General features: G+C 36.8%; 1 protein-coding gene across 16 annotated transcripts in view; it reads right to left on the bottom strand.

Moving 5' to 3' along the window:
- The window catches only part of HMBOX1 (homeobox containing 1), a 280,883-nt gene that overhangs the window by 212,225 nt on the left and 49,774 nt on the right, over window positions 1-18,884 (bottom strand). The window contains exon 1 of one of the 16 annotated variants that reach the window (XM_077152926.1): window positions 3,780-3,794. The exons of the other annotated variants lie outside the window; for them this stretch is intronic. The gene's annotated coding sequence lies outside the window, so the exon portion shown is untranslated. Of the gene's footprint in view, window positions 1-3,779; window positions 3,795-18,884 lie in introns of those variants that run through there. 16 annotated transcript variants of the gene reach the window in all.

Below are 18,884 nucleotides of genomic sequence, written 5' to 3'. Positions count from 1 at the left end.
GAGCTGGAAGAACTGAGAGACAGGATGCTGGAGCCAGGTGTGAAGGAGCAGAGCCCACGGGAGTGCAAGGATGGGAGCACATGGACGGGAGCCAGAGATGGGGAATTAAAACAGGCCTCATTCCTTAGGTGCGCTACCCTCACCAGTGCGGCCCAGTAATCGGCGACTCACCCCTCACTCCACGCACCCAAATTCCATCACCCACTCCTGTTCCCTGTGCTCCAGGTGCCCCCAAACCACCAGCCCCCAGTGCTTGTACCTACCACATACCCTGACCCCAACTGCAGCCCGACCCACTACTTCTGCACTCCTCCTGAGTACTACCTTCCCCTCCCTGCTCCCTGAAGGCTGTAGCCAGCGCATAAAGGCTGCGGGCTCTAACCTTCATACCCAGGCTACCTCTGACCCCTGCCCATAGTGTCGTACAGCCTCACCCCACCACCCCTGAGATCTGTGCATCAGTTTATGGCGCTACTAGAACCATGCATGTGCACAGGCCCCCAATCATGTTGTTCAGCTCTGGGAACTTCAGTTTATAGCAGTTTAGAACTGTGCATGTGTACAACGCTCAGCAACACTTCCCAGCTCTGAGAAAGTGCTGATCTGCACAGCCCAAATTCATCAGCCCCCAATCCACAATGCCAAAACACCAACATCCTGCCACAGCTCTATGCATGCGCACAAAGGGTCCCATGCTTTAGAAAAGCACACACCAGTTTTACGCCCCCAGACTGCTGCACCCACACAATTACATCTTTCCTGGCTGCTGGGTGCCCACGTTCACAAGCATCTGCGTAACATCCCAAAACTGCGCCTAAACCTGTCCTGAAACAAATCACCGCACTGAGTGCCCCACCCTGTACCCTGCTCCCTGCTGTATAACCATCCTGCAAACACAAGGCCTTAGACTACTGTAAGACATCAACTCCCAAAGTAAATCAATCAAGGTATTTACATGCCACAAAGACAGTAGATCACTAAGCATATTATAATGCAGACAGATACAGCCCTGCTTAATGACCAAATTAAAACACCAGATGTTGGAAAAACGAATCAAAGATGCATACAAATCTACTTAGTAAAACAAGTAAGAGAGCAAATGACATAAAAGAGATCAAGAAGACAGAAGAAGAGCATAAAGAGGAATTTGAAAGAATAAATAGAAAAATAGTGGATATCACAGAGATTAAAGACTTTGTTGACCAAATAAAAAACACACTAGAGGCACACAACACTAGATTGGAAGAGAGAGAAGAAAGAATAAGTGATATAGGGCACAGGATAACGGACACTGAAGACTCAAAACAGCAAATGGCAAAAAAGATGAAAAACTTTAAATTGGATCTCAGGGAAATGACAGACAAAACACAGGACAAAAATATAAGAATCACTGATGTCCCAGAAGGAGAAGAGAGAGGTAAAGGACTAGGAAGAGTAGTTGAGGATATAATGGGGGAAAACTTCCCAGCCCTCAAAAAGGACATAAATATACAAGTCAAAGAAGCCCAATGAACCCCAAACAGAATAAATCAAAAAAGGCCTTCTCCAAGACTCATACTAATCAGTCTGTCAAATGCTGAAGACAAGTAGAAAATCCTGAAAGCGGCAAGGGAAAAATAATCTACTACATACAAACAAAACCAAGTAAGAATGAGTTCAGACTACTCAACTAGCACCGTGGAGGTGAGAAGGCAGTGGTATGGATATATTCAAGATCCTGAAAGAGAAAGACTTCCAGCCAAGAATTCTTTACCCAGCTAAATTGTCCTTCAAAACTTAGGGAGAGATTAAAGTTTTCACAGGCAAACAGTCCTGAAAGAATTTGTCAACAAGAGACTGGCCCTACAAGAAATACTAAAAGGAGTTCTGCCGGCTGAAAAAAAAAAAGACAGGGGACGGAGGTCTGGAGGACGGTACAGAATTGAAAAGTACCACTAAAGGTAATTCAGAGAATACAAAGAGAAAGAAGGAAAAGAATATATAGATCTGACAAAAAAAATAAAGACAAGCTGGTGGATTCAAAAACGCCTTTTCAGTAATAACTCTGAAAGTGAATGCACTAAATTACCAATTAAAAGATACTGATTGGTAGAATGGACTAAGAAACATAATCCAGTTGTTTGCTGCTTACAAGAGACTCATTTTAGACAAAAGGATACAAATAGATTGAAAGAGAAAGGATGGAATAAGATTTTTCATTCAAGTTGTAACCAAAAGAAAGCAGGAATAGCTATAATAATATCAGACAAAATAGAGTTTAAATGTAAAGACATCATCAGACAAAAAGAAGGACACTATATACTAATTAAAGGGTCAATTCACCAAGAAGATATAACAATCATAAACGTTTATGCTCCCATTCAAGGAGCTCAAAAGTACATGAAATAGACATTGGTAAAACTGAAGGGAGCAATACATGTTTTAACAATAATAGTAGGGGACTTCAATATACCACTCTCCTCTATAGATAGAACTACCAGACAGAAGCTCAACAAGGAAATAGAAAAGTTAGACAACTTGATAAATGAAGCAGACTTAACAGACATATATAGGGCATTGCACCCCAAAGCATAAGGATATATATTCTCTAGTGCTCATGGAACATTCTCCAGGATAGATTATATGCTGGAGCACAAAACAGGTCTTTATAAACTTAAAAACACTGAAATTATTCAAAGCACTTTCTCTGATCACGAAGAGATCAAGCTGTATCACAATAACCGTCAAAGAATGAGAATATTCACAAATATGTGGAGATTAAATAGCAAGTCTTAAACAACTAGTGGGTCAAAGAAGAAATTCCTACAGAAATCAGTAGCTATCGATGATTGAAAATGAGAATGAAATGAAAATGAGAACATAACTTATCAGAACTTATGGGATGTAGCAAAGGCTGTGCTGAGAGGGAAATTTATTGCCCTAAATGCCTATATTAAAAAACAAGAAAGAGCAAAAATCAAGGGCTTAACAGTACACCTGGTGGAACTTGAGAAAGAACAGCAAACTGACCCCAAAGCAAACAGAAGAGAAATAACAAAGATTAAAGCAGAGATAAATGAATGGGAGAACAAAAGAACAATAGAATCAATAAAATCAAAAGTTGCTTCTTTGAGAAAATCAATAAAATTGATGGGCCACAGCAAGACTGACAAAGAAAAAAAGAAAGAGGATGCAAATAAACAAAATCCGAAATGAGAAGGGGTGTGTTACCACACACCCTGAAGAAATAAAAGAAATCATAAGAGGATACTATGAACAACTATACGTCAACAAACTAGACAACTTAAATGAAATGGACAAATTCCTGGAGACACACAAATAAGCTACGCTGACTCAGGAAGAAATAGAAGCTCTCAACAAATCAATCACAAGTAAAGAGATTCAATCAGTCATCAAAAATTTTCCTACAAAGAAAAGCCCAGGGCCAGATGGCTTCACAGGGGAATTTTATCAAACATTCCAAAAAGAACTAACAACAATCCTGCTGAAACTTTTCTAAAAAAGGAACTTTACTTAACTCATTTTATGAAGCTAATTATCATTTTAGTTCCAAAACCAGGTAAAGATGTCATAAGAAAGGAAAACGATGGGCCAATCTCCCTAATGAACATAGATGCAAAAATTCTCAATAAAATATTAGCAAATTGAACTCAACAACATGTTAAAAGAATTGTACACCATGACCAAGTGGGGTTTATACCAGGAATGCACGGATGGTTGACACAAGAAAATCAATCGATATAATACAGCACATTAACAAATCGAAAGGGAAAACTCACATGATCATCTCAATTGAAGCTGAAAACGTATTCAACAAAATTCAGCATCCTTTTCTGAAAAAAAAAAAAAAAACACTCCAAAAGATAAGAATCAAAGTTAAGTACCTCAATATGATAAAGGGCATAGATAAAAAACCGACAATCAGCATTTGTACTCAATGGAGAAAGAATGAAAGCTTTTCCCCTAAGATCAGGAATAAGACAAGGACACTCACTGTCACCACTATCATTCAACAATTTGCTAGATGTTCTAGCTGAGGCAATCAGGCAGGACAAAGAAATAAAAGGCATTCAAATTGGAAAGGAATCTTATTGGAAAGGAATAACTCTCATTATTTGCAGATGATATGATACCATACTTGGAAGATCCTGAGAAATCTACAGCAAAGTTACTTGAGCTAATAAACAAATTCAGCAACCTGGCAGGATATAAAATTGATGTGCAAAAATCAGTAACATTTCAAAAAAAAAAAGAAAAAAAAATCAGTAACATTTCTATACACATGCAATGACCTAGCTGAGTCAGTAAGGAAAAAATTCCATTCAAAACAGCAATTGAAAGAATCAACTACTGAGGAATGACCTTAACTAGGGACATAAAGTACTTGTACACAGAAAACTACATAACTGCTAAAAAAAAAAAAAAAATCAAAGGAGATCTAAATAAATGGAAAGACATTCCCTGCTCTTAGATAGGAAAGCTAAATATAGTCAAGATGTCAATTCTCCCCAAATTGGTCTACAGATTCAACATGGTACTACACTAAATTCCAACAACCTGCTATGAAAACTTGGAAAAGCTGATTACCAAATTCATCTGGAAGGGAAAGAGACCATGAATAGCTAAAAGCATTCTAAACGAAGTGGGAGGATAAACACTTCCTGGCTTTAAAACCTATTACAGAACCACAGTATTCAAAACAGCATGGTACTGGCACAAAGACAGAAACATTGACCAATGGAATCGAATTGAGAGTGCAGAAACAGAACACCAAATCTATGGTAAAATGATTTTTGACAAGGCCCCCAAATCCTCTGAAATGGGACAAAACAGTCTTTTCAATTACACAAAAATTAACTCACAGTGGATCAAACACCAACATATAAGAACTAGCACCATAAAGCTTCTGGAGGAAAATGTAGGGAAACATCTCCAAGACTTAGTAATAGGAGGTAGCTTCCTGAATTTTACACCCAAAGCACAAACAAAAGAAAAAAAAAATAGATAAATGGGAGCTCCTCAAAACCTAATGCTTCTGCACCTCAAGACTTTTTCAAAAAGGTGAAGAGGCAGCCAAATCAATGGGAGAAAACACTTGGAAATCACATATCAGACAATGGTTTGATTTCCTGTATATACAAAGAAATCATACAACTCAACAACAAAAGAACAAACAATCCAATTATAAAGCAGGCTAAAGATATGAATAGGCATTTTTCTGAAGAGCAAATACAGATGGTGCAAAAGCACATGAAGAGATGCTCATTTTCATTGGCCATAAGGGAAGCATAGACCAAGACTACAATGAGATACCACTTCACACCTATTATAATGGTTGCTATTAAACAAACAGGAAAGTATAAATGTTAGAGAGGATGTGGAGAAACTGGTACACTTATGCACTGCTGGTGGGAATATATAATGGTGCAGCCATTATGGAAGACTGTTTCATGGTTCCTTAGGAAACTAAATATTGAGCTGCCCTATGACCCAGCAATAGCACTACTTGGTATATATCCAGAAGAGCTGAAAGCAATTATACCAACAGACATTTGCACACTGATGTTCATAGCAGCATCATTCACAATCGCCAAAAGATGGTAACAAACCAAATGTACATCAACAGATGAGTGGTCAACAAAATGTGGTATATACATAAGATGGAATATTATGTAGCAATAAGACTAACTGATGTCCTGAAGCACATGACAAGATGGATGAGGCTTGAGGACATAATGCTGAGTGAAATTAGCCAAACACAAAAGGATAGATACTGTATGATTCCACTTTTATGACCAGCATAAAGGTATAATCAGAGGCTTATAATACAGAATACAGGGGACTTAGAGATAAATAGAAGCTAGAGATGGATAAATCATTATCTAATAAAGTTGAACTCCAATGTAAGGGAATAGATAGAGTGAAGGTGGTTCTCTAGTGGGTCTATAAGTAACGTTACCATACTGAAATTGAACAAGATTGAAAGGAGTTGTATAGACCTACGTGTCCCACTGGTTCACACTAGAAATATGAATTAGTTCTCACAAGAATTACATCAAGGATATGATCCTTGTACAAGAGTGTTTAAGTCCAGGGTCCAGGGGGAAAACTGATATTGCACGCTATGCGTTATGTCCAAAAGGAAACCGTAAGCACGACCACCTGCAACAGCAGATGGAAATAATGGGGGGAGGGACAAAAGTTAAGAGGAGGTTTAGATTTCCTATTTGGCAAGGATTTGTTTATTGGTCTTCTTTACCTTGGGGACAATGAAATTATCTAAAATTGAGAATGTTGATGGACTGTGGCCTTTCGGCCTTCTACATGATGCCTGATAAATGCAGGTGGCTGAAGGATGCACGGATGGAGAAGTAGAATGGTAAATGATGGTGCATACTTATGAACGAAGGTTGTGCGGCTACAAAAAGGAACAAAGTCGTGAGGCAAGCAATGATGTGAATGAAATGTGGGACATTTGGTAAGACAAAATAAACCAGAAAGAAAAGAAAGAACAAGAATGGTATGGTCACCTTTAGAAAAAGCTTATAAGAAAACAGGGGCCTAGATTGTAAGCTCTTAGAGCAGACACATCAAGTCCAGAGTGGTGATTATCATTTCTGGATTTTGAGAGGCTGTTTTATAGATACAACCTGATATTTAGAGGAAAGAATGAAGCCGAACAGGTTGGGATTAAAGTAATTCAGAACAGAGGGGTAAGGAAAATAGTGTCTATATTTTAGAACCATGCATACTCTTTGAGACCAATGGAAGAAAGGTTTATTTGGTCTGGAATGAAATTTTCTGTAGTGCATAATCTAATTCAGCCTATCTGTATAGCTCATTTGAAAAACTGAAACACAAGGAGCCCAGAATAAGAAGGAGGTCCATTAAACCTGTACAGATTATTTTAATGCATGGAAACATCCTAGAGTATATTAAGCAATAATCAAAAAGTATTGGCAAAGTCCCCTGATGGAGGGCAGAAGAATATAGAACTATTAAACATTACCATCAGGGAATCTCCTGATACTGAATCAAACTTTAGGGATTTGCAAATCAATAGGCCATGCCCTCAATCATGAGCATTACTCTTGTGAAGCTTATGTAGGTAGTAAAGAAGCTTAGACTACCTATAGGCATGCCTAAGAGTTACTTATGGAAGACCTCTTTTGCTCAGATATGGCCTCACTCTAAGCCCAATTCTGCAATGAAATTATTGACCTGCCTCCAACGTGGGACATGGCATCCAAGGGTGAAAGTCTCCCCGGCAAAGTAGGATATGACTCCCAAGGATGAATCCAGACCTGGCACTGTGGGATCAACAATTACATCCTGACCAAAAGGGGGAGAAGAAGTGTAACTAATACAGTGTCAATGGCAGAGAGAGTTCAAATAGAGTCAAGAGGCTACTCTGGAGGTTGCTCTTATGCTAGCTTCAGTTAGACCTTGCCACCTATTATAATCTGTCCTTCCCCAACCAGGACCATTCCAGCCAATCCTAAAGAACATCTAGGGCAATATATGATTCCACAAAGGTTCCATGCACTAGAGTAACTTTCCAGAAACCAGCCTCTCCAGAACATCAGAAAGTTCCATCTCACTACCCCATATTAGTGATAGACCCTTTCAATATCAAAATTTAGAACCGCCATAGCCCAAACACCCTTAAGAGTGGGATGGATGGGAAGATCAAAGGTGATGATGGAATTACACAGGATTTAACAAATGAATATGAATGCTGAATCATTAAATTGATACCTCTTTTAGTCTCTGCTATTTTAGAACGGCTAGCAGTAAAAACCTAAAATTGTGGAATTGTAACCCTTGTCAAACTCTGAAATCTGTTCTAAATCCAATTGTGGTCTATGGCTTGAAATGTATAGCTTTTTGTATTTATGTTGTTTTTCACACACGCACAAAAAAAACGGAAAACGTCCACTGTGATGATAAAAATATTTAAGCCCTCTAGCCTCATACATTATGGAATAGCTAGAAGGTAAAATCTGAGAGGATCATATGGCAGCCCATGACAAACTGGGATCTGTCCTGTAACTACTTATTGAAGAGTGCTTTGAAAACTTGCTTTTTTATTTCTTTGCTTTTTATATGTTATACTACGAAGTACAAAAAGTTAAAAAAAATATATAAGAAGACAGAAATGAACTAAAGAGAGAGTTGTTAAATTTCAAGCAGAATTCAGAGCAATTATAAAGGAGTTAGAACTTACTGGTTGAAAAGAAAAATGTTTTCTCATCCGCCATCTCTCCAACCAGTAAGATTCACAATGTGAATTAAAACCTGGGTACAAAAATCAAATCCAGGTTGTTACCAATAAAATATGGCCTCAGTGTCAAGATTTAACCTAGGTGTACCTTATAACAAGCTGAGGATTAAAGATGTTACTAATGGGCCCTCTCAGTTTAAGAACTGTGTTTGGTTTTTATCTAACAGAATACACTAAATTATGAATACATAGGAATGGTACAAATTATAGTAGTTATACCAGGCTGCTTGAAGAGAGGAAAAGATCATTCAAAATACAAAGAGATTGCTTGATCTCCAATGATTTCTGGGCAGAAAGCAGGCAAGAAACTATCAACTGCAACTATCTAATGGAAAAGGAAGGACGACTCAGAAGGCCAAGGTACAAAGCTTAGAGGACAAAGTGAAGAGCAAGAGATAATAATGAGTTAGGGAATCATGAGCAGAACTGGGCCATAATTAAGACCTATTCCCTTTCCCTGGAGTAAAGAAAGAAAACATACCTGGCTGGATTTTATAATTGCTATAGACCAGGGATTAATACATGCCTCCTTCTCCTCCACATTCAGAATGGAAGTATCTACTGCAGTTATCCTAAACCTGTTGGGCGTGCAGTTGGGTGGGTAAGTAGGGAATGACAGTCCTTCTTGGAATTACGAATTGTTGCACCAGAGGAACCGAATTCAGGAGCCGTACTCACATCTGGAACTAAGGAAGACCATGAGATTTTAGGCTTGGAGAATAAGGCTCTTAGATAAGATTTAGTTAAGATTTTGAGAATCTGGGCAGAGGCTGAGTGTATTTTGCATGTGGGAGGAATAACAAGTGCCCAGAGAGTAGATTGTGGTAGATTACAATTTTCATAGATGGTCACAATTGCTCCTTTTCAATGTAACTTTGCTTCTCTTGCCAGGGAAAGAGGACTTTGAATCTAGCTAGATTTGGACTTGCCTTTACTAACAGAACATGATGTAAGTGAGAACATACAACTTTTAAAACTAAATGTTTTGCTGTTAGCTTTGTTTTTTGTTTTCCTGGAGCAATGTCCTGAGATCACCATGTAAAGAAGACAGTCAAGTTTATTGGAATTTGATAAGCTATGCAGAGCAGAACCAAGCCACACAAACCAACAGTTAGTTTCAATTGTCAGACATGTAGGGGAGGCCATCTTGGGTCTTCCAACCCAGCCAACCTTCCACCTACATGGAGCCACATGAGTAAGCGTGGGGAAAACCAGCACGACAGTAGTCTAACCAACCCTCAAAATCATGAGAAAGAACAAAATGTCACTGTTTTAAAAGCCATTAAATTTTGCGGTTGCTAGTTACTTGGCAATTAACTAAAACTTCTAAGTACTGATAGGAAAACAGACAAAAAGATTTTTCCTTTTAAGGAGTTAATGAAGGAAAAACATAAGGAATATTAAAGTCAATGGAAATATTATTAGTCCTATATTAAAATCCACAAATTTAAGAAAAGAAGATGTGGTGGACTGAACGATATACCCCACTTTGGGTATGCTGTTGGTCTTCGTTCTCATTCTAGTAGGTGTGAAGTCATTATAAATAAGACCTTTTGAAAACGCAGTTTTTATTTAAGGTGTGGCCATCTATTTCTTAGAGAATCTGAACTAAACAACAGAATAATTATGTCACACTTGGTAAGAAAAACATTCAAGCATTCAGGTATAACATGTCTTAACTTGACAGAAAGGAGGTATCTATAAATGACATTCAGATAAAGGTTTGCCCAGTGTTAGTTGATTAATAAATATCAGCAAAAAGAAGAGCTAGACACCTACTACTGTGGCTATCTGGTTTGGGGCTTGACTGGCAGTTTATATTTCGAACCCCTCTTTCAAATCTGATTGGCAATATGAATCCCAAGTAATTTGAGATTATTGAATAAGCTCAAATGTATAATAAAAGACAAAAATCAGATATAGCTCAGTTTTCAGTAGAGTTACAGTTTTCAGTCAGAGCAATAAATTTAACTTTTTTTACATTTACAAGTCACTGTTATGTGAGATATATAACTATTAGGAAACTAATCCATACATTACTCCTAAACTGATCAGTACATGGGCATATATTTTATAATTGTGAATGGTCCTTCCATCAGTTTCACATGAAAATAACACTGCAAATAGTAGGCTCACTAGTGAAAAAAAAATCCAGTGAATAACGAATGCTTCTTTAAATAATGTCAACTCTTTCAATCAAAAATAGTGAAGAAAAGCTATTCACATCACAGCGATCAAAATTGTACACAACATACAAATCCATCTAGCTAAAACACCTTCTTGTGTATTAAAGTTAGGAGATGGGTACATAAAGGAAGGGTATTTTTCCCAAAGAAACCAGAAACAAGAATCAGAATGAATTCTGTGGGAGATTTCCAATATTACTAGGAAGAAAAGGATCCATTTCATTTCCTCAGGCTCACAGTCTGAACAGGTTAAAGTAACTTTTTTCCCTGTAGAAGGATTTCCACCTGTGCCCAAAGGAAACACCAGAAGCATTTGTCACGTATGATGGAATGACAGGCAGAAACACACTGTAATGACAGATGCTCTATCCTCATGAGAATATACTGAATATGAGAATAGTGGTGAAGCAGAAAATCTATTGAAAAAACCCTGCTACAAACACCGTACATCTGAAAAGTTTTACTTTTTAAGTCTTATAACACTATGTAATATGATAACTTTTCCAGGTATGGGGAGATTTCACACTGCAACCTGAATCTGAGAATAGTGAAGAGCTATTGGAAACGTGACATCATGGAATTAAGAGTTGTATGTAAGTTCATAGAGTAGCACAGCAACTGCATTTCTTTTCTGTATCTTACTATAGTACTACTCACAAAGTAGTACTCGGTATTATTGAATGGCCAAATAAATGCATGCATAAACATGCACACAGTCACAGAGCTTTCTGTAGGCAGGTTAGCAGCTGAAAGCAAAATAGAATCTAGTTTCAAAGGCATTCCATAAATGAAATTTACTACCTTGGACCCAAAAATGTGATAATCATTTATATTCAAATAAATGAAATTACTTAAGTGAAAAACATAAAAAGCATCTACGAGTAGCTAAACCTAACAGTATTACCCAGGAATCAACTAACCGTTAAAATCATTTGAAGTGTTTCAAGTGATCTCATCAACAATCATTTACAGTAAACTGTATTTAACAGGAATGACCAGGAATTGTGTTCTTGCTAATTTAATACTTTGGTTACTAAATAACTAACTTCAAAGCAACAATATTCTGTGATAGCTACACATGATCACTGACAATCTTTCTCAAGTATGTCATAATTTTTTTCATTTAATAAAAGTACTACATTCTAGATCTCCTAAAAATTTTCAGGTACTTATTATTACACACTATTGTTATACACAATTTCAGAAATAGGCAAAATTTGTATCAACTCCCAGACACACCTTGAAAATTCTTTGTGTCAGTTCCCTTCCTTTTTCCCAACATTTGCTAGTTCATCTCAATTTTCTTCTCAGCTTGCTACTTTTGGTTAGTCCACAAAATTTATTTTTGTCACCTCAATGCTTACCATCTTAGCGCTCTCTCTTTCTCCTTCCTTTCTTGACTCTGGCTTCCCTCTTTTTTGCAGTTTCTAGAAACATAGTTTGTAGTCCAATCATGGTCCTACTTTAAATTTTAGATCTCAGTTGGATCTCTAAACACAAAACTAAAAACTTATGCTTTTCTCCACATATTGTCCACTATGATTCTGCTATTCAAAATAATACTGTTTATTGGAAGCTTTTAATTACTAGGGATCCAGTTGGGGATTTATAACACTTTGTGTACTGGAATTTCTAAGGACTGAACTCAAACCAATTTCCTGAAGCAACTCATGAAAACAGTCTCCATTTAACATGATAAACAAAACTTGTATGTTATTTTTCACCAGGGCAAAGAGAAATTTCTATTTTAGAGTCACTTTCAAATATTTTCATCTTTAAAAGTTGTTATAATTTTTGAGAATAAATATTTTTACAATATTTGATAGGTATTCAACATGTCTGATCTTACTTGGATTTCATTTAAATCTGCTATACCAGCTACATAAAAAACACAAATTTGATGATCATTGTTATTTCCCATATTGCTATTACTTTGGCTATGACTCTTTTAAGAAATTAAAAGCACAATTATAGAAAAATATGGTGGTGTCCACCCTAGCCAAATCTTAATGGGATGAGCAACAGAGGGCTATTTAACCAAACGATAGTACATCCATATAATGGAATGCTTTGCAAGTGTAAGAAAGAATTTCCAAATGTACTGACATGAAAAAACTTCCACTATATATAGTATGTCAAATAAGGCATAGAAAAGCATATGCAATATGCTACCTTTCTCTAAGAAGTGAAAATAAGAATATGTATTTGCATTTGCCTGTATATGCATAGAGAAATACTGAAAGGATATAACAATCTAAAAACAGAGGTGGTATGTTGGAAGAAACTAGGTGGATGAGGAATAGAGAGACTTTCCACTCTATAATTTTTCACAATTGTTTTATGAAATCATGTGGAATATATTAGGTATTGAAAAATAATCTAGCTTTGAATCCCCTCACATGCAAGGAGATGTGTAAGTTAATATGAGGTCAAACGCAAAAAAAAATCACCATTTTCAATTAAAATTTTATACTGAAAATCAATGTTCCTGCCACAAACTTAAAAAAGGCATAGGAGGACAGGGATAGGCAAATATTTCCTAAAAGGCTTTCTGGTAATCCTCTCAATATTGTATTATATCATAATTTATATTCATGATACCCAGAGTTAGGTGCTGGGTAACATGTTATCTACCCTCTAAGGTTTTACAACTTGTCTGCCAAGAAAAGAATTATTTTCTACTTTTAGGAAGGAAAAAGAGAGAGCACTAAGATGGTAAGCATTGAGGTGACAAAAATAAATTTTGTGGACTAACCAAAAGTAGCAAGCTGAGAAGAAAACTGAAGTAAACTAGCAAATGTTAGGAAAAAGGAAGGGAACTGACACAAAAAATTTTCAAGGTGTATCTGGGAGTTGACACAAATTTTGCCTATTTCTGAAATTGTGTATAACAATAGTGTGTAATAATAACAAGTACCTGAAAATTTTTAGAAGATCTAGAATGTAGTACTTTTATTAAATGAAAAAAATTATAATGACATATTTGAGAAAGATTGTCAGTGATCAGGTGTAGCTATCACAGAATATTGTTGCTTCGAAGTTAGTTATTTTTAATATATTAAAAAAAAAACAAAAGCAAGCAATAATTTAAGGAAGAATAAACTACATGCCAAATGAGTAGTAGAAACAATATACGCTCCACCTCTGCTCTTTGAATGTTTTCTTTGAATTGATTCAAAGACGTGAATAATCACTGAGACTCAGATAAATGAAGATTTGGAAATGAAGATTTCCAAAAGGTAGTAACAATTAGATATGTGGAATTGCTGTAACAAAAATGTGAAGGAAGAAAAAAGTATTGCTTAAAGATGCTAACTAGATCTGTTTGACTAGAACAGAAGGTTGGTAAAGATGCAAGTGAAGGAAAAGGATAAAGCCTTCTAACTTTAATAACAATTGATAATCTGTACAATAATTTCACCTATCTCATTTGATCACTAACACAACTGTAAGAAAAGGGTGGAGAGATCCTGAGTCTCTGGCTATAAATATATATCAGCAGTTTCTCTGTTTAAAATGGATTACTCCACCATCAGAGAATAAAGAAACTGGAGACAGCAAGAGTAGCAATGAAAGTTCAGGTATAAGCTAATAAAGACTCATGTTAATGCAACAGCAGTGGAAATAGAGATGAAAAAAAGAAATGTATAAGACTACAGTGAACATGCAGAAGAATGTAAAAAGGCTATGGTTAAGCTTCAGTTACTTAACAAATTTCTCTCAATTATACCATCATTTTCCTAAGTACAGAAGTGGAGGGGCTGTGTTTAGTGACAGCCTGGTTTCAGACATATCTGAGTTTGAAGTAACAGCAGCCTATTCAGATTCTGTCACTAATCCCATAAAATATCTTCTAAGCCCACCATCTCCCTAGCCAAGGGAGACATATTTCCTCACCAGTAGGACCAATGTCCAGCATTCTCCAAAAGACTGTTAATGGGAGAAGGGAATGGGGAGTGAATGCTTCATGGTGAAGGGTCTCCTTTGGGGGTGATGAAAACATTCTGGAACTATACAGAGGTGATGGTTGTACAATATTGTGAATGTACTAAATGTCGCAGAACTGGACATTTTCAAATAGTCCATTTTAAGTGAATTTCACCTCAATTAAAAAAAAAGCTGCTAAAATTAAAGACCATAATGCCTTTAGTCCTTTTATTAAAGGTCTGTTCCCATAATGATGTTACTTTCTTGCCAATTCACTCTCCCAAACTATTATAAAGTGCCTTTGACACAGTATTAATAACCAGCAAATTATATCTTCCAACTTTTCTCTGAATTTGATTTCCTTTACTTTAAAATAAAGTTGGCTCTCCGCTGAATATAATACTTCCTTGCAGCTCATTTGTATGGTGGCTGTTATTTTATGTTTTCTTTTTGTTGTTATTTCTCCCTCATACTCGAGGTATCTCAGGACTAGGTAGAAAAAATAGATTGCCTTGGTTCCTCTTCCACCATCATTTTAAAAAACAATAAAATCCACTTTGAAATTCAAGCCCTCTTAGCTTTATTTCTTTCTCTTGCCTCCTGACTGCCGTCACTTCCTAAACTCCAAGTCATTCTTTCCCCATTTGCCCAAGTCTCTGGCACTCAGCTTATCATGTCATCATCCTATGTAACTTTCATATCCAAGATAGCTACTTTCCCAACAGAATATGCAATGGAGAATCCCATCTCCAGTGATATTCTTCTTCACACCAATTTAACCATCCACCGCTAAGATAAAATCTTAGACTCTGATCATCATCCAAAACTGTTCACCAAAATTAATAATTCAGATCTCCTATTATTAGCCACTTTCACCACACATACATAACTACACCTGTGCAGCAATGCACCTACTATAGAAAGTTCTCAAAAAGGCAAGTTGGTTGCATTATTAATTCATTACTGATCCCAAACGTCACCAAGAACAAAATCCTAAATTTCTCTGGATAATTCATTCCGATTCTTCCACAATCCCCCAAAACTACTGCAAATCTTTTCTGTTTTCCTTAATCCTCTGACACTCCTCTCTCTTGCTCTGAGCATAGGACCCTGTCTTCAACTTGAGAGAAGAAATAATCATCAGGCAAATACTTCCACATTTTCCCAGCAAGAAATGCAAAAACAAAAAGCAAAAACCAAAAACCACAACCGCACTCACACGAAGCTTTCTTCCTGTGAAAAATACTGAAAGAGCCTTCTTCCTATCTTAAGCTGACCCCTACACTCCCTATCTCACCCCCCTTCATCTGCGCAACACTCAGTATTTACTGAAGGACTACCAAGTGCCAAGCACTGTTTTCTAGAGGATACAGAGTGAGCAGGCAAAAAAATCCTCACGTTTCTGGAGCTGTCACGATTTGGAGCATATTATATACAATAAACATGCTCAACAAGTAAATGGCATGCAGTTTGCAGGCAGAAAAAAAAGGCATAGTAAGAAGTATGGGGGCAGGGCACGACTATGGGTAGACAGAGTGGGCCTCACAAATTTAATTCTCTGATTCAGATTTCACCTCGGAACTCAAGAGAGGTATACCCAACTCCTCCTCAAACTCAAACAAATCCAGGAATCTATGAATGTTCTTCCTCCTCAAATAAATACACCAAACAAAAACAACTCTTTTCAGTTTTCCCAACCTCAGTAAATGGCAGTACCCACCATCAAGACTGTAAAAACCCGAACCTTGATGTTATTTGTGATACATGTGATACTAATTTCATGTGTTAACTTGGCCAGTATATAGTCAGTGTCCAGTTCATTGGCCCACTTGTTACTGTGAAGGTACTTTGTAGATGGGATTTGCATCTATAATAACTGACTGCATCTACACTCAGGAGATTGCTCTGAGCAACGTGGGTAGTCTCAACTAATTAATGAAAGAATTTCTGCCTCAACTTCAGCACTAGTTCTTATCAGAATTTCAAGCCACCCAGCATCCTCTGGGGAACATCAGTTTTCCAGTTTGAAGCCTGCCTACGAAGTTTGGACTTGTGGGCCCACACAGTTGCATGGGTCAACTGCATATCTCTTATATTTATGTATGCAAATATATGTTTATGTGTACACACTCACACAAATATACAATGATTCTGTTTCTCTGGAGAACCTTCACTAATTACCCCAAATTCTCTCCCTCCCCATATCCAATTCAAAATCCAGACAATCTAACCCCCTAAATATTTTTGTAATCTGTCATTTGTCTCTATCAATAATCAATAGCCATCAACACCACCATCCCTACCATCCAAGTACAGGTTACCGTCACCTTTACTTGGTCAGACCATATTGATTTTAGCGTCCTCATTTCCCTTCCCACAATCATTCTTTAAAGAGCAACCAGAAGGAGATTTTCAAAACATACCCTTCAATTCTCGTAAAATAGTTCATTTGTTTTACTGTTCTTAGGATAATGAACAATCTCCACAGAACATGTTTCAAAAGGTATAGGTGATACGACTCCATCCAATATTTCTGGCATCATTTGGTATCACGCGTCTCAAATTTCTTTAATCATAGTGGTAGTCTTCTTTCAGGTCCTTCTACAGTCCATCCTGCAGATTTCATACATGCAAATTCAACTACTCACTAAAATTTTTTGTAGCTCCAAAATCAATACTTGTAATGCTTTCATATTCATTCATGAACATGTGCAGAGAGGCTAACGTGCATGTATTCAGCTGAGATTGAACAAGGTAATGTTTTGCCCTCTCGTTTGCAGCTCTCATATGGTAAACAAGTGTCCTTTTTTGTATGGCATATTTAGGGTTCTGTTTTTTCACATTTTGCTTTTGCTTGAAAATTTTGCTATTTAAAATGGCCCCTAAGCATAGTACTGAAGTGCTGGCTAGTGTTCGTAGGCATAATAAGGCTGTGGTGTACCTTTCAGAGGGGCTACATGTTTTAGATAAGCTTCATTCAGGCATGAATTATAGTGCTGTTGGCTATGAGTTCACTGTTAACAAATCAACAATACACATTAAGTGAGCAATGATTCAGTATTTGCTAATTCAGTGTTTGCAGAGACTTTGTCTGGTAATTCTTCACTGGACTAGGCCAAACTGTCCTATTACTGGCATGCATAGCACCATGCATTTCTTCTTTATAGTAGTTGTTTCAGTGGGAATTTTTACTTTTCTACATGTCTGATTGGCGACTGGTCTCTGCCTCACAAATATCACTATTGAAAAAATTTAATAGATTGCTGAATTCATGGTAATAAACCTTATCTTAGAATACTTACTTGAGGCAATTAAGAATTAAACTGAACTATGTTTCTTCAACTAGATCTGTAATAAGTTATAATATGGTTGCTAAAAGCATTATGATTTACCTGCAGAGGCATTCTCTTAGACCCAAATTAAAATCCAAACATTAGAAAGATATTAAATGTAATAATCAATCAACTTTCTAAATGACTATGTACGTCTCTGTGTGTGTGTATTTATCTCAATGAGGTCACAAAATTCTTCCATATTTAAATATAAAATTGTTAAGTGTTTTACCAGATTTTTTAGAAGGCAACTGAAATTAAATTAAGATCCATTTTATTGTAAGCAAACAAATCGTTATTCAAAAAATGATTGATGAATTATGTGCTGGTTTGAAACTGCTGTATACCCCAGAAGAGCCACATTCTTTAATTCTAATTCAATAATGTTGGGTGGGATCTTTTTGATTGTTTCCAAGGAGATGTGGCCCATGCAGTTGTTGGTGGGACCTTTTGCTTAGGTAATTTCCAAGGAGAAGTATCTCCACCCATTCAAGGTGGGGTTGTTTACTAGTGTCCTTTAAGAGGGAACCATTTTGGAAAAAGCTTCAGAGCCACACAGATCTTTGGTGATTCAGAAGGAAAACGCACCTGGGGAAGTCTTATGAAACAAGACGCCAGGAGAGAAAGCTAGTAGACCCTCGCCAGGGGACTTCTCAGCTGAAAGAGTTGTCCAGAAGCCAAAGACCTCAGCAGATGCCAGCCGGCCACATGCTTTCCCAGCTGACAAAGGTGTTGCAGATGGCATCAGCCTTTCTTGAATTAAGGTAACCTCTTGCTGGCACCTTAATGTGGACATTTTCAAGGCCTTAGAACTGTAAACTTGCAACTTAATAATTTCCTTTTAAAAAGCCATTCCACTTCTGGCATATTGCATTTTGGCAGCTTTAACAACTAAAACAAAATGTTTGTGTTTCACTTAAGTAAATAAACTTCCCCTTATCACCAGTAAATAGAGTTTTAATTGTTTTTAACCTTTCATTTATTCTATCTAAAACTAAAAATGAAGGTCACCAAAAAGAATCATTGAGAAAAGCCATGCTGTTCATTTTTAAAATACAGACTGTATAGTGACCAAACTAAAAATAATTCTTTGAAATAAAAGATGCTCGTCATTAGAAAGACAAAAAAAAAGAGGCAACAATGGGGAACAGAATA

This window comes from Tamandua tetradactyla, chromosome 3, assembly GCF_023851605.1.
Source record: "Tamandua tetradactyla isolate mTamTet1 chromosome 3, mTamTet1.pri, whole genome shotgun sequence".
Classification (NCBI taxonomy): domain Eukaryota; kingdom Metazoa; phylum Chordata; class Mammalia; order Pilosa; family Myrmecophagidae; genus Tamandua; species Tamandua tetradactyla.
Note: the sequence above shows the minus strand (reverse complement) of the source record. Positions and strands in the feature narration are given on the sequence as shown.